Consider the following 16,361-nt stretch of genomic DNA (forward strand, 5'->3'; position numbering starts at 1 on the left):
AACTCCCCACAGATGGTCCTTCGATGCTCTTCATTGTCTTCTGTTAGGCGGAGAGGAGCGCGGCGTGCACACACCTTCGAGTACATCAGTTGGTGTCAGCATTACCAACAGAAGAGTCTAGTTAAACAGAGAGTTGTGTGATCGTGACCCGTCGATCTCCTACAATGAGAGTGTCCGCACGTTCCAGGAGTCATAGCTGTGCGCGGCCGGCCGGTAGGCGGAAGATCGGACAGCATTGCGCGACCTTGTGCGATGATGAATGACGCCTCTTCCCACGACTCACCGTGCTTTTGTTCACTACCAGTCTCCGGAGGCAATCTGCAAGCGTCTAAGAGTATTTACGATGGCCGGCCGCTGTCGACGAGTGATTGTAGGCACTTCAGTCTGGAACCGCGCTGCTGCCACGGTCGCAGGTTCGAATCCTGCCTCGGGCATGGCTGTGTGTGATGTCCTTAGGTTAGTTAGGTTTAAGTAGTTCTAAATCTAGGGGACTGATGACCTCAGATGTTAAGTCCCACAGTGCTTGGGGCCATTTGAATATTTACGATGCTCTGGTTTTCCGCCAAAGGAAACTCAGCTCTCTGCTTGGAACGCTTCGTTATAGACGCCATTTTTAAGGCTCTGGAGCCTGAATATCTCGTAACTTCTGTGGAACGTTTTTTAAACACTGCAATCTCCCACAAAATTTCCAGTGTGGCTATCTGATAGACTCGGATGAAGCGGATTGCAGTGGTACTGGCAGATCCTCACGACTTTTAACCCTAGCAATACACTCATAGTAATATCAACGCACTTCCAATAACATGGAATACTTGGTGACAAATTAAGAAATGGAAATTTAGTTTGTTGTCGTTGACTTTTAGACTCAACACACTTTTTAAACAGATAATGATGTGTAAGCAAGGACCTGAACCTGGAAAATTTCTGGATGTTTAGTACTAAATACGACGTTCATTGGGGAAGGTGACATCCACTACGGTGACTTAAATTTATGGGTTAAGTTTAAATGAAAAATTTAAAACATATATGGAATCTTGTAAAAGAATTCATTAAAAAGAATGAATTTTTTAAAATTTTAAAATATACAGTAAGTGATAGATTATGATGAATTAGAATATTTTGAGGAGGTGAGAACAAAGTACCTCCCTTCCCCCCCCCCCCACCCCCCCACCCCTCGCTCCACCGGTTTTACGAGGTTTACTGTTTAACAGTACACGAAGAGAACACTATAAACATGACAATGCTTGTCGAATCTACAACCTTAGACGTTTTCAATGAGAGAACATCAAAATTACGGCTGCATACACACAAAAACGAAAACAAAAGCAAACACAAACACACACTCACAGATAAAGGGTGGAGAGGGTAGGGAGGAAAGTTGAAGGGGGAGGGGGGGGGGAGGAGAGGATGAGGGATGGACGGACGAAGAGGTGAGGGAGTGAGTGTGTGTGTGTGTGTGTGTGTGTGTGTGTGTGTGTGTGTGTGTGTGTGTAGATTGAGATACAGCTGCTGCTTGGCATATGTACGTGTATGTAAACTGGTAACCACACATATTCTGCTCTAATTCAGTCACGACTCAATTAGTTTCTTTTCCATACGTTCAACGTTCAACACAATTTTTGATCGTAGCGAGAAATGAAGTGGATTCAAATTCCTGTGCGAGGGGTCTGATGCGTAGTGACGAGAATATTATTTTCAACTCTCCTGCTTAGCTGCATGTTCAGCAGGATTGAGAACGCGAATCGTGTAAGAGATTCTACCACTGTTTCGCCTAGTCCTAGCAGAGCAGATCCTGCGAAGCTGAGTGCTGAGAAGCTTAGAGATATCGCACTAAAGGGAAAAAGCTTTTTCCCCTCCAGGGCGACGTTCCGTTTCACTAGGGGTGTATAGAGAGGAGATGCGCGCCGTGAGAGCGTTGCGCCGCGCTTACGTTGTGAGGCGAAGGGGCGTGAGATAGCCGCGACCTCAAGTGCGAGATAGGATACCTCCTGCTCGGGCGCTGAAGGACGGAACAGGGGGCAGATAAATGGAGGCGGAAAATAGAACGCTCAGGGGAAGGGCAAAAAAGAAAGCGGTGTCCGCGCGGTGTTGAGGGTACAGCGGCAGCGGCAGCGGCTGCGAGTGTAAACAGCGGTGCAGCGCCCCGGCGACGGCGGCCCGGCGGGTCTCCGTGGCGGCTATAGCGCCGGCCCGCTCTTCACGGCGGTCCTCAAAGGATCTCTTGAGGCGGCCTCCTCTCCCGGGGTAAACTGGCAGCGGCAACGCGCCCCGGCTCTGGACCCGGCGAGGGCCACTCGGGGCCGCCGGCCACCAGCCGCGCCGCGATCAATATTAAGCGGCCGCGCCACGCCACTTGGAGCGCAGGAGCCCCGCCACGCTCGGCTGCGTCGGCTGACCGATGGGACACCTCAAACCACCAACTTCATTGTCGCCAGCTCGCGAATCACTCGTACGGCTCTCACTGAAGTAGCATTAACAGACTTTTTTAGTGGTAATCCGCTTGTTGTGTCTACAACTACAAATGGCTACCTCATTAAAAGTGTCCTGACACCTCTACGTAATGCAGATGGATCTCTGACTCAAAGAAGTTCTGTAAGTCCCTCCAGATCCTGGAACATCATGCACTCTGCCTCGCTTCCCGTATCCGTTTTCCTTCCCCCACCAACTCATCCAATTCCCGCCTCTCCTCACTCACACCGTCCGCAAACTCGACACCAATAATCCTACAATTTCCCCTCTAGTTTCAAATCCTCGTATGCTGTCTCGCTTTTACCGGCTTATCCGACCAAACCTACACCTACACACCCTCCACACTCTCCCAAAGGAACTTGAACGATCTCCCCCTCCCAAATCATGAACTCTGCCCCGTCATTTACCCATCCCACCAGATCTAAATCCATCCCACCCATTTCACCTCATCAGGGCTCCCTCTCCCTCACCTCGCTTTATTTAAAAAAAAAAAAAGTTTCAAATGGCTCTGAGCACTATGGGACTTCTGAGGTCATCAGTCCCCTAGAACTTAGAACTACTTAAACCTAACTAACATAAGGACGTCACACACACCCTTTCCCGAGGCAGGATTCAAACCTGCGACCGTAGCGGTCGCGCGGTTCCAGACTGTAGCGCCTAGAACCGCTCGTCCGCCAGCCGGTGTGGCCGTGCGGTCTAGGCGCTTCAGCCTGGAACCGCGTGACCGCTCCGGTCACAGGTTCGAATCCTGCCTCGGGCATGGATGTGTGTGATGTCCGTAGGTTAGTTAGGTTTAAGTAGTTCTAAGTTCTAGGGGACTGATGACCACAGATGTTAAGTCCCATAGTGCTCAGAGCGATTTGATTTGAGAACCGCTCGTCCGCCCCGGCCGGCCCCTTTATTTACTTACCTCCTTTTCTCCTTCTGCACCTTTCTTTTCCTACTACCATTTCATTATCAAATTTTAGCCTCACCATTACAGCCACCTTTATCTTTGTTAGGTTCCCTTCGTTCTGTTGCTCAAACAATTTCTTATGAAGTTAGATTGGTTTTTATGTTGTCTCTTTTGTCCCAGTAGTCATTAATACCGTATCACAAACTCCTCTTCTCCCCAACTCTATTCAATACCTCCTCATTAGTTATGTGATCTACCCATCTAATCTTCAGCATTCTTCTGTAGCACCACGTTTCGAAAGCTTCTATTCTCTTCTTGTCTAAACTATTTATCGTCCATGTTTCACTTCCATACATGGCTACACTCCATACAAATACTTTCAGAAAGGACTTCCTTACTCTTAAATCTATACTCGATGTTAATAAATTTCCCTTCTTCACAAACGCTTTCCTGGTTGCACATAACCACTTCAAAAACGTTCGCACTCGTTCACATAAAGAAACTACACACAGACAGATGGAGTACAAATATTCGAGAGAGCCACAGGAAGGATATCCAACCACCTCTTACGTCAACCATGCCAAATCCAATAGCAAAAATGCCGATCCCGCGTATATCGGGGACATAAGTACAAGAAAAAGAAGAAGAAGAAGAAGAGGAGGAGGAGGAGAGAAGCGGTCACAGCAGAATGGATCGGTCAGGAGACTTCGAACTGGGAGTAGTAACTGACTGTCAATTAACAAGTCCGTTAGGGTCATTTCAGCCCTAACAATGCTCCTCAAGTCGATTGTTGGTAAGGAGACTGTGAAGTGGAACCGTGAAACAACAACCACCACTAAACCGATACCAGGCAGACCTCATGTACCGACAGACTGATACCGTCGAGAAAGGTGAAGGTAAAATTTCCTACTTTGTGGTAAGATCTTATGGAACCAAACTGCTTAGGTCATCGGTTCCTAAGCTTACACAATACTTAAGCTAACTTGAACTAACTTACGCTACGAACAACACACACACCCATGCCTGAGGGAGGACTCGAACCTCCGAAGGGGGGCAGCTGCACGGACCGTGACAAGACGCCCTACAGCGCGGCTACCTCTCGCGGTAGTGGCGAAGGACGGGTGTAAAAAATAGCACGAAATCAGCAGAAGGAATCGATGGTGAGCTTCAAAGTGCTACCAGCAGTCCACCTAGCACAATGACTGTACGAACAGAGGACAATTAGGTGCAGCGGTCAAGCAGCTCCTTTTTAGGCCACGCATTTTTGCAGTCAGTCCTAAGCGACGCACTGGCAGTCGGTGACTGGAAACTAGCGATTTGGAGTGATGAATCACGCTGTCCTCTGTAGCAATCTCATGCGAAGGATTGGCTTTGAGGAATGCTTGGAGAACGTTACCTGCCACCAAGTGTAGTTCCAACACTCAACCATGGAGGAGGTCTATTTATCCATGTTTAGGATGTGGTCCGCTTACTGCACTTAAGTAAATGCTAAATGTGGAATGGTATGACCACATTTTACAGCTTTGTGCGCGGTGGAGGAACAGTTCTTCTTCCTGACGGTTAAATTTCGCGTCTGTAGCACGTCAATTTTAATGGCCAGTAGTGTAGCAAATCAGGGACAACTAAATTTATGAAAGTTAGTTGCTTACTTCATGCCCTGGAAATAATTCATACGACATCAGAAACTTTCAACATAGAACCTGATCCAATCGCCAGCGCCAATTCTAATTTTACTCCGGTATGAGGTTCTGGTCAGCCATTAATCTGTTATATAGACAAAAATGTAAATGTTAGTTTGTTCAAAATCTTAAATCTCCGAGAGTTCTTCATCGATTGTCTTGAAATTTAGGCACAACGATGCATTCGAATACCCGCGTCTTATTAAATATCTGCTGGAGCGGACTGATATAGATATATGTAAAGAGAAAATGTTGTTGCCCAAAAACTCGTAAGTTTTTGACATGCTTACTTCAAATTTTTACACGATACTGTAACATACATTCGGATGCAAACAGAATACTTATTTTTACAAGATATAAATACAAAATGTAGTAACGAAATGATGTTAGCAAAAATATAGAAAATTTCTTAATCGATTTACTTCGCATTTTTACACGACAATCTAATAAACACTCAAACGGACATAGGCTGTATATTATTTTAAGCAGCATACTACAGGTTTTCTTTTAAAAAAGAATACGAGAAAGAAAAATGCTGGAAAAATGTGAAGTTTTGTTTTGTTTCTCTCAGCAAGTTTTAACTAAATAGCAGGACATTTAAACCATTAGACAGTGGTTATAATTCAACTTCTCCTATTTAACACGTTATATGGAAACTAATTACCGTACTAGTACAAAACTTGGTATCATTCATCTCTAAGAGTATGGGGTGCATGATTTACATGCGTCACAGTGCCACCGACCAGCTCCAACTGTGGCCAGCAGGTGGCGTTTCAGTCATTGTGATTCACAGTCTCACACACCTGTCCAGTCCCAGTGCACTTGTTGTGTTAACAAGAGCTTGGACAAAAGGAGCAGGGCATTATTGGTGAAGCTCTATTATCAAAACAACAGTAATGCTGCAGCTGCAGTTCGAGAATATCGCCGGCTGAACGGATTACTGAAGGTTCCTCTTTCTCCACCTGCTGTCTGGAAGTTCGAATCAATTGGAGAACTGGGCGTCGGTCTGGGAAGAGGCCGACAGCCGGTTGCAACAATGGTGGTTGATGAAATCGCTATTACTATGGCAGAGAAAGCTGCACGCAATTCCCGATCGTCAGGCAGTGCTCGTGCTGTGTCACGACAGTTCAACATCCAGTGATTCATTGTACGGAAGGTGCTTTCAACTATTCTCAAATGGTATCCGTACAAGATCCGTATCGTACAGCAGCTTGCGCCAAAGTACTCACAACAGCGCGTTGACTTCGCTCTCCATTTTCTCGCAAGGATTGAAGCTGACGACGGCTGGCCCTAGACCATGCTATGGACACACGAAGCTAAGTTTTCTCTGACGAGTGAAGTGAACACACAGAATTGCCGAGTGTGGGGATCTCCACCTCCGGTCACTGTGCATGAAACCCCAACCCAACGGTTTTCATGCAAGATGAGGCCGCGCTGCACATCGCTCGTGAAGTCCACCTGCTTCTCCGAAACATATCTGGAACTGATCGATTTACTAGCAGATTGTTTCCAAATGCTTGGTTGGCACGATTACCTGCCCTCTCTCTATGTGATTTCTGGTTGTGGGGTACGTGAGGAATTGGGTCTACCAGGTGAAAATTCATACATGTGCTAATCTGATGTGCAGCATATCAAGAGACATTACAATCATACCTATGGACAAGCTTCGATCTGTTGTGCAGGCTGCAAACCAGAGCTTTCAGAGTCTTTATGTACACTGATGGGCGCCATATTGAGCACCGTTTGTAGCAGTAATGGTACCGGTATGTAATGGGATGATTAGCGTAGGAGCATATTAAAAGTATTTCAATTGAACCAGTTCTGCGTTATTTCTCTTCCCCATGTCCTTAACATTAACGCTACCAAGTTTGGTACGGGTCGGTAATTAGTTTTCGTGTTATAACGTGTTAAATAGGGAAAGTTTAGTTATAACCACGTGGTATATTCCTTGTCATTATATCATTATATACAACTTCACACAAAAATTGTATGTACAGCAGTGTGATGTTTTGTTTTCTTCCTCGCGGTCGGGTTTCACAGAAAACAAGAACGTTGTATTTACAGCTTAACAGCTTGTGATTAGAATACTACTAAGGAATCTGAATTTTCAATAAGAATAAACAAGACTCTTGGTCAGAGGGAGGGAGCAAGAGGAAATGGACAAGGATTGGCTGGGAGGGGGGGGGGGGGTAATTGGAGAGGCGGAAGGACAGAGAGAATGGGAGTTGGTGATAGCGACGGAGGGGGAGGGGGGGATGGGGGATGGTCTGAGAGAGGGGGGGATGTGATGGACAGAGGGGGTAGGACAAAGAGGGGGAAAGGAGGAGGTGGACAGAAAGAGGGGTAGGAGGAGGTAAGGACGTATATCCAATTTAGCAACTGTGAAGCATTGTCTGGCTCGCTAGTACATGAATAAATTAAATGCTTTAAGTGAGGGCAGAACAGTAGTAAGAAGATAAACAACAAGAAATTTGATCGCCCATACCGCTCACCTTAAAGGCAATGACGGTATGTTTAAAGAGGTACATAATGGAGGCCGAGGGGACTCGTGCTGTTATCGAGCACTCCTCCCTTTCCACTCGCTGGAAACTGCAGTCATCAACGAACGTGAATTTTTAATGCAATAACCATCTGCGTCCACAATGTCGAAGTGCTCTTACCTGCCAGAATTTAGAGCTACCGAAACCAAGCTGCTTCCCCAGATTAATCTATGCACTCTGTCTGCTAGTGGAGCACGCGCGTGGAAACAAATAGTTTCCACTACGCACAAACGACATTAAAAACCGTCAAATGAAAGCAGTAAAAAAAGTAGTTACTTTCTTCCAGTTACTTGCCTTTTTACCTGGATGAACCTGTTGCCCATTGTCATTACAGTGGAACAATTTGCGTTTTACAGTATGACATTATATATTTATTCATATATTACGGATATCACTGAAACTGAACTACCAGAGCACAGCAATGAATGAAACCAAAAAACTCTACACATACCAAAGATCACTATAGTGACACTGAGTCGAACGTATTACCACTTAACCTGTCTACTTTTTTTTCTTTTTTTTTTAAGGCTGTTTTGAAACTGTCGTGAAACGCAAAAGACTGCACTATTATCTTTCTTACAACCGAGCGAAACGGAAAATTGTCACTAACGTAGGTAAATACGTATGCATCGTATGATTTGCTTATCCTGCTCACATTTCCATAAGCTAAGAGAAGAATTTGCTAAATTAATGAATTAAAATATTATGAAGATTACATAATTCTTCCTGGAAAATTCAGTGAGAAACCTTAGTTCTAGTCATCAACAAATCACGGCTAAATTCGCATTCTAGTACAGGTTGAAAATGTGTATTTTCTTTTGGTGCGGAACTTTAACAGTCACAATGAAAAACTGTAATGTTTCAACGAAAGTTAACGAAATAATTCAAAGTAAATAAAACTAAAATAAAATCTACAAACTAAAAGTAGCATTTGCTTAAATAATGCTATCGTAGCTTAAATTAAGAATTTGAGATGGTATATGTGCACTTGTCTTAGAATTAAACACAGTTTTAAAATCGTTTGTTTACCTAAGGAACTAGCTTCAAATACAAAATAACGGTCTCTTGCTGGGAGGTGCGTGCAGTAAGTAGGTCAAATTATTTTTTTAGATATTCCAAGCAAATTTTACTTACGAAATTTCAGTGTACACCAGATTCGTTTGCTGTTAGTTGTGTAAGTCTTCAACTGAATCGAATTACTATACTAAAAATTATTCGTGATCGCATTGGTACTTAATAACGATTTCTGTCACTGTACGTAGAATTTTTTCCAACATTGTGCGCGAAACGGAAGATTTTTTTTCGATTTGAGATTTGATGTATTAACTATTTCGGTGTATCTTCTAAAAATGAATTGTGAGCATAAATACTGAACTTTTCGTATTACACTGTGTTTAGAGAGGGGTCTTAAAAATTAAAGAAGAATTTAAAGGGAAATGTAGCACCATATAACTTACAAAATAGGTTATCAAGTCAGCACATGCTAGATATGTATAGTGTGATGGGCAGTATCAATGAGTCAAAAGCCTTTTCGGTTTCGTCAAGTTCCGATCCTTCACATACTGCATGTAAGCACAAAAGAAGTGGCAGTGAGGGCAGAACAGTAGCTGAAATTTCTCAGCAAAAAATGTTTGAGGGAATTGAAAATGCGGTAAAAACAAAAACTGCAATTGGGAAGACTGTTATAAAGAGAAGCGACGGTAGTCACTAGTAGTCGCTGGTAAACAAAAAGCTGAACAGCAGCTCTTGTATTGTTCAGGTATGCTGCGGTTAGTAATTTAACTACCCACATTTCTTCTTTTAACGCGAAGAGCGACTTTTTAACACCGTTTTTAGACCAGAAATGACCTGCCTCGGTTGTTGTTATAACAAAGCCCGAAGGATCTTTCTCCGGCGCGGAGTACCACTTTATTTCGAGCGTGGATATTTACGTTTTATCTCGGGCGATGGCTTCCTAAAAAGCATTGAAATTCGGAGGCAATAAGCTTATCAAAACACTAACTCGGAAGAGAGTGTTAAGGCATTCAAAATAACTGGCCGACATAAAGGGGAGGATTAAAGATAAGCCGACCGTAAAGGGGATCATAACGTATCCCTATAACAATTGCTATATTCCTATTCCCTGAGTTATACACACCCCCCCCCCCCCCCACGTACGGTCTAGTAAATCCGTTTTTTTTTTTTAATCCAACCTGTCCCTGCATATTTAGTCGCAGCGCAGGCGGATATTCGGGTGACCCTCCCCGCAGAGCAGCGACGCTATATTGCGCCCCACAATAACCGGTTAATGGCCACCAGTTTTGTTTTGGAGGCAGACGTAACGTCCAGCAGTCCGGCCGTCCGGCCGCTCGAGGGGTGGCGTCGGTTGCTAGGCAACGGCAGGGGTAGGCTGCCCCTTCCGGCCGCCGTAGCCATGGAACGTCCACCGCTGTTTAACGAGGGAAAAGGTGGCCGGTGGAGGATCGTAATAAAGGAAGCCAGCCAGGAAGGGACGCCTGGCGCCGGTCAGCATTGCCAGCACAACAGAGAAGCGCGCTTCTGTAGCAGGTGTCGCTACACTGTATGGCAGCATAGCAGAATATCGTAGCGTCTCAACGACATCGCAGTGCATTGTCACCGTCTTATAATAGATCGTATATTTTGTTGGCTATCTGAAATTCCACATCATTTATACACACACATCAGTGTAGGTTTTGATCAACCCTTTATTTCGAAAGTCACGGCATAGAAAAGAAACACTGACTCTAAGGCACGCGTATATATTCATTTGCAGTGTGTCCAGATCGTAGAAAAGAAAAAGAAATCATCTGTTGCCCAGCGGATTTTTTTCGACGTCAATACGTGTTGGAAAGTCCCTTTGCTCGGATGCAGGCTTGAATGCGTCGTGGCATACCATCGATGAGGTATGCTCTGATCCAAGTTGTCAGACTTTAATGGGGATTCTGCCTTGGTCCTGCTGAGCACGTGGTCGTTGTCGACATCTGAAACCAAGTCGTTTCAAGAAATCCTACACATGTTCGACTGCGTTCATGATGGTAGGCTACTCTTTTCCGGTGATCCTAGCATGCTGAAGGGACGTGTTCAAGAGAAAAACACGATGAGCATCATCTGCCAAAATGAAATTTTCACCAAAATGTTGGTGGTACAGTCCCACTGTCGGTTGTAGAATTTTGTTACTCCACCGTAGAGCAGTGAGAAAGCCCACAATAGCCACGAGAGCTGTACGGTGGCCCCATGTAATGCCCCTCCTGAACATCATTCATCCACCACCTTGTTGCAGATGTGAGACACAGTGATGAAGACTTTCTATTTTACCAGTTGGCTCCAAACCCGTTGACTGCGATTTTCAGTATACAAACGACCCGAGCCGGCCTGTGTGGTCAATCTGGAACCGCGCGACCGCTACGGTCGCAGGTTCGAATCCTGCCTCAGGCATGGATGTGTGTGATGTCCTTAGGTTGGTTATGTTTAAGTAGTTCTAAGTTCTAGGGGACTGATGACCTCAGATGTTAAGTCCCATAGTGCTCAGAGCCATTTGAACCAGCCAAACAGACCAGAGCTTCGGCCGCAAACAACACCCGACATCAGTGTCATGAGTCCATAACAGTCTGCACCCTTACCACAATGTAGCACCCTCTCGACACTTTTTTCATGATATTAGGTAGTTAAATACGACCAAAGAGAAATACTGCGTGAACTTATTCCACTCTACAATCTAGTTAAATCTTCTGTAGAATACGGCGCGATGGCCGAACTAGTCTCTGCGAGACAGTAGTGCCTTACTAAGTGCAATAAGCGCAGTTTAATGCGTGAGGACGAACTCTCGTAGATGGGAAGGAAGGTATCCCTTCGGAGAAATGCTCTGATTGGCCACGCGTGAGGGCAAGAAAATCATTGAGGGATTTTCGAAATACCTTCCCAGCGTTCACGTCACGTAATACGAGGAGCCACAGAAAACCTAAATGAAAATGGTCAGACGAGAATTTAAACAGTGACTGTTCTCAGTAATAATCAAGAAATTAACCACTGAGAACCTCACTCGATGTGTACAAATGCGTCTCACTACTTGTGATGTTATCGTTGCGATGCAGCTGACCGAAAGACCAGACACCTTCATATTCATATAAAAATATGGCCTATAATTTCTTCAAGCATTATATTGTTTTCAAACTAACATTTTATTCTTGCGCCCATCTGTAACTAGTCGGAAGTCACCAAAACTTGTCAGGTCGCGGTTAGATATCCCACAGGTAAGATTTGTGTGGAGTGTTGGCTGACGCCACAATAATGCACGTTTTGTGCTCGAAAATTCACGCACCGGCAACCGCAGGACTCATTAATATTGACGTTTAAAGACTTTCAAGTGATTACAGTAACTGAAATTAAGGAACTTTTTAAATTAACTAACAAGTGATCTATGTGATTCTTAGATACAGTGAAGCTCATTATAGACTAGATTTATTGTACTACCGAAGTGTCATCCTTTTTTAATAAATTACTACAAGATAGTTCTAAGTACAAACTGTGATTTTGTGCGTTCGCCACAGTAACTGTAGGCGCTCTCCTCTTTCAGTTCACTAAAAATTTTTTGTAGTTGACAACCTTGTCACTACCCGGTCCAGTCGCATTAATGTGACTACGCAGTTCACCTGCAGGCCTCTGGTCCTGCGTTAGTACATTTAAGTTTTTATGCGAGAGGACTCACTGCCCTCCACTTGTTTCCACTCACAATGATTAGACCGCAGAGAACCTTGTTGATATATGAACACTTTATTCCGTAATGGTTTACAGGTGCTTCAAATGGTTCAAATGGCTCTGAGCACTATGGGACTCAACTGCTGAGGTCATTAGTCCCCTAGAACTTAGAACTAGTTAAACCTAACTAACCTAAGGACATCACAAACGTCCATGCCCGAGGCAGGATTCGAACCTGCGACCGTAGCGGTCTTGCGGTTCCAGACTGCAGCGCCTTTAACCGCACGGCCACTTCGGCCGGCCTTTACAGGTGCTATCCATCAATACGTGACGAGTGCACAAGGTGCCCGCGAACTGCGACCCATTGCTGGACGAGACATACGTCTGCTCGCTGCAGAGTCTTCGGGCTACCAACTGGCCGCTTACAACAGCCGACCACCTTACATGCGTGCAGAAAGGACCTCGGAAGTTCACTTCCTCGCACAGTTAGAATGTTTCACGAAAGAGAGCAGATTATGCAGGACACTCTAGACTGCCCAGTTTTCAAACTGCCGCTAGATGGCTCTTACAGTGGCAAGTGATTTACGGAACCCAACAAGGAACCAAGGACCACCGCCTATGTTCGATGTCAACATACAATAACCCCCACAGACGCCAGGCAGAAGCACTATCAGTGAAGGATAAAGTGTGGGCTGATGTACAAAACAGTGCAATCGTTGTCATAATGTCGAAACGGAGCTATTGATCCGACGTCCAAAATGGCATGATTGGCTTTCTGGGCAAGGGTGGGAGCTTCCCCGGAAAGGGTAGGTTTATAAACTGCTCCCATGCCACAGCGGTTAAATTATACCATCGCTGGCAAAATGGACGATACATGCAGTCTGCTTTTACATCTGTCCGATGGTATCCACCACCAGGACAATGCAGCGTTTCACACAGCTTCCAGCAAATGTACGTAATTCAAAGAGCAACAAGATGATTCTATCTTGTATGTTGTATGTTAACCGGGGACCTAGAAACGACGGAGAGGCTCCGTCCCTGCCGCAACCGCAGTGGTCCGCAACCCACGACGACTACCGCAGTCCACTTCACCACTACGCCGTCCCATACCAAACCCAGGGTTATTGTGAGATTCGGCCCCTAGTGGACCGTCTCACACCATACGAGTGTAACCGCCAAGTTTTCCAGCAGCTGTGGCCGAGCGGTTCTAGGCGCTTCAGTCCGGAACCGCGCTGCTGCTACGGTCGCAGGTTCGAATCCTGCCTCGGGCACTGATGTGTATGTGATGTCCTTAGGTTAGTTAGGTTTAAGTAGTTCTAAGTTCTAGGGGACTGATGACCTTAGAAGTTGAGTCCCACAGAGCTTAGCGCCATTTGAACCATTTTTTAACCCCTATGTTTGCATGGTACAGTGATGGTGGTGTACTCGTACGTGGAGAACTTTTTTGCGCAGCAATCGCCGACACAGTGTAGCTGAGGCGGAATAAGGGGAACCAACCCGCAATCACCGAGGCAGATGGAAAGCCACCTAAAAACCATCCCCAGACTGGCCGGCTCACCAGACCTCGGCACAAGTCCGCCGGGCGGATTCGTGCCGCGGAGCAGGCGCTCCTTCCCGCTCGGGAAAGTCGTGCGTTAGACCGCTCGGCTAACCGAGCGGGATTGATTCTACCTTACTTCCCATGCCACCAGATTCCCCGGATATAAACGCAATCGAGAATCCGTGAAACCATCTTGATCGGGCTCTTTGCGCCATACGGTCTCAACAGAGAGCAGCTGTGCAAGGCACCGGAGTCGGTTTGGCTCCGCATCCCTGTCGGTACCATCCAGAATCGTATTGACTCTCATCCTGCACGCCTCCTAGCGATCCGCACTTCAAAAGTTGGTCACCCACGCCTTTTACAGCTGGTCATCTTAATGTGACTGGACAAGGCAATAACGAAGAATAAACGTGTGTTAGCGCAGACTAAATTGAGGGTTCAGGGTTCGCGTACATCTCTGAGAAAACACTATCACACACATATATATTTAGTCCCCCACTCGTGAAATATTTCTGTAGTGTGCCTACTGTAAGACCTTCGGTACACACACCATCAGATTATTTGACTTGTCGCTCTAACGAAGTAGGCGAGTGTCAGCAATATGTCTCGTGGTCTTATCGTGGCTTGTTTATCTTCTCCCGTTAGGTCAGACGATAGAAATGCCACTTGCACACTTAGAGTAGCAAATTGACGGTGACCAACTTTAAACAGAACTTGATTAATTTTGACACACATTTATTAAAATAGTAACAAGCATAAACCTTACGTAGCTTGATTCTGGATCCTATTTACAATTGACAATCTGAAGTCCCTTTGGTCTTGGTACGTTAATCTTATTCTCACATGTCTCTGATACTTGACAAAAGTGTCTATACATTTATCTTCATGGCTATGTACAGGAATATGGTAATCTTCTTAGGTGCAGATTGAAATTTGACTATAGACTGGTACAAACTAATGCAGACTGGTACACACTGGTGCAGACAAATGCAGACTGACTAATCGGAGGTCTGTACACTCGTTATAAAACCTCGCGCGTTCAGGTATCACTGCGCGAGTGTGATCCGCGAGGAGAAAAGGTTCTACGTTAGCAGCAATCTCATTGGCTGCGTTACATATTAACACGCGGATCGGCGGAAGCAGAATTTGGTCCGTCTCTAAGACAGCGCCATCTCGTAGTGTGGAGACGGACGAGCGCTGCGCCTGCGCTGTTGTGCTTAGCAGGGAGCGCTCTAGGGGGAAAGTTGTGTACGCGCTGACTACGCGGAACTATGTACACAACAATTTCGTTGCCAGTTAAGGCCAAGCAATGGAGATCGTCTAGCAGCATGTATGTTTGTGTTGGGGCTTACGGGCGCTTAACGTCGAGGTCATCAGCGCCCTCTAGCAGCATGTAAGACGGTAGGCAGTAACCATCTGCGTGTTGGGCGAGAGACAGAGGTTAGGCGCGGTGCCGGACAGGAAGCCCCCAGCTACCGACGCGAGGAGGCTGCGTCGCCGAGGGGCGCCGCTATCTCAGGAGACATCTCGAGGTGGGGTGCCGTGGACATCAGCAGCTACGACACGGAGCCGGGCAAGACAATCAAGAAGCTGCCGGGGGTGGGACGTGCGGTGAGGGACGCCGCGGGAATCGGGGGAGGACACGTGAACATAATGAAAGTGGGAGGCAGCGAAATAAAAAGAGGCGGTGCGTGGGCGACAGGCGGCGCCGGGTCTTCCGAGGGCGGCGGACGGGCGGGAGCCGGCCCAGCGTCGCCCCACCGGCAAAGCCGCGCTGAGCATAGCTTGTGAGGGCGACAGGTGCAGTTCCGGGATTTACTGCAATCGCCTGCGGAAGCGGAAAGGGGCGGCGCGGAGACAAAGCTGGGAGCTGCGATACCTCCTCCTCCTCCACTGGAGGGCTCCACTGCGATAGACAGCCGTGCGGGACAAGAGAGGCAACGAGCGATGATCCGCTGGCTGAAATGATGCTCCCCACCCACATCTCCCGTCGAAGATGTTGTAGGAGGCTCTGGAAATACGTAATCCTACCCCATCTCCCACAAAAATTCCATCCAGTACAACTGAATTCTGGTGTGCGCCGAGGTTACTGCAGTGGCGCCCGAAGAACTTGTTTTCACTCTGAATCACGATACGATGAGTGTCAGCAAAGTACTGAGACTGATTTCGTACCTGCCAAAGTTTTTATTTATTTTTTTCAAACAACAATATTTCCCCCTTCATAGTAGTTCCCTTTCGCAGCTAATCACCGGCGGAGTCGTTCTCAGTCTTCGTAGCAGCGCTGAAAGGCTTTCGCTGGTAGGACCTCAAACATGTCGGCCACATTCTTTTGAATTTCCCCCACATTCCCAAAATGACGACCTTTTAAGGCATTTTTTCCGCTTGTCATCTTCGGTCAAAATTTGATGCACGATGAAAGTTTTCAAGTTTAACAGGTCACGCATCATCCCTACGGTTATACTTAGGTATGATCTCACAAGTGGATGCACACGTTCGATGTTTTCGTCGGTTTTTGAAATTGAAGGTCTCTCTCAGTAAGGTCC

The sequence above is a fragment of the Schistocerca serialis genome, chromosome 9 (assembly GCF_023864345.2).
Source record: "Schistocerca serialis cubense isolate TAMUIC-IGC-003099 chromosome 9, iqSchSeri2.2, whole genome shotgun sequence".
NCBI lineage: Eukaryota > Metazoa > Arthropoda > Insecta > Orthoptera > Acrididae > Schistocerca > Schistocerca serialis.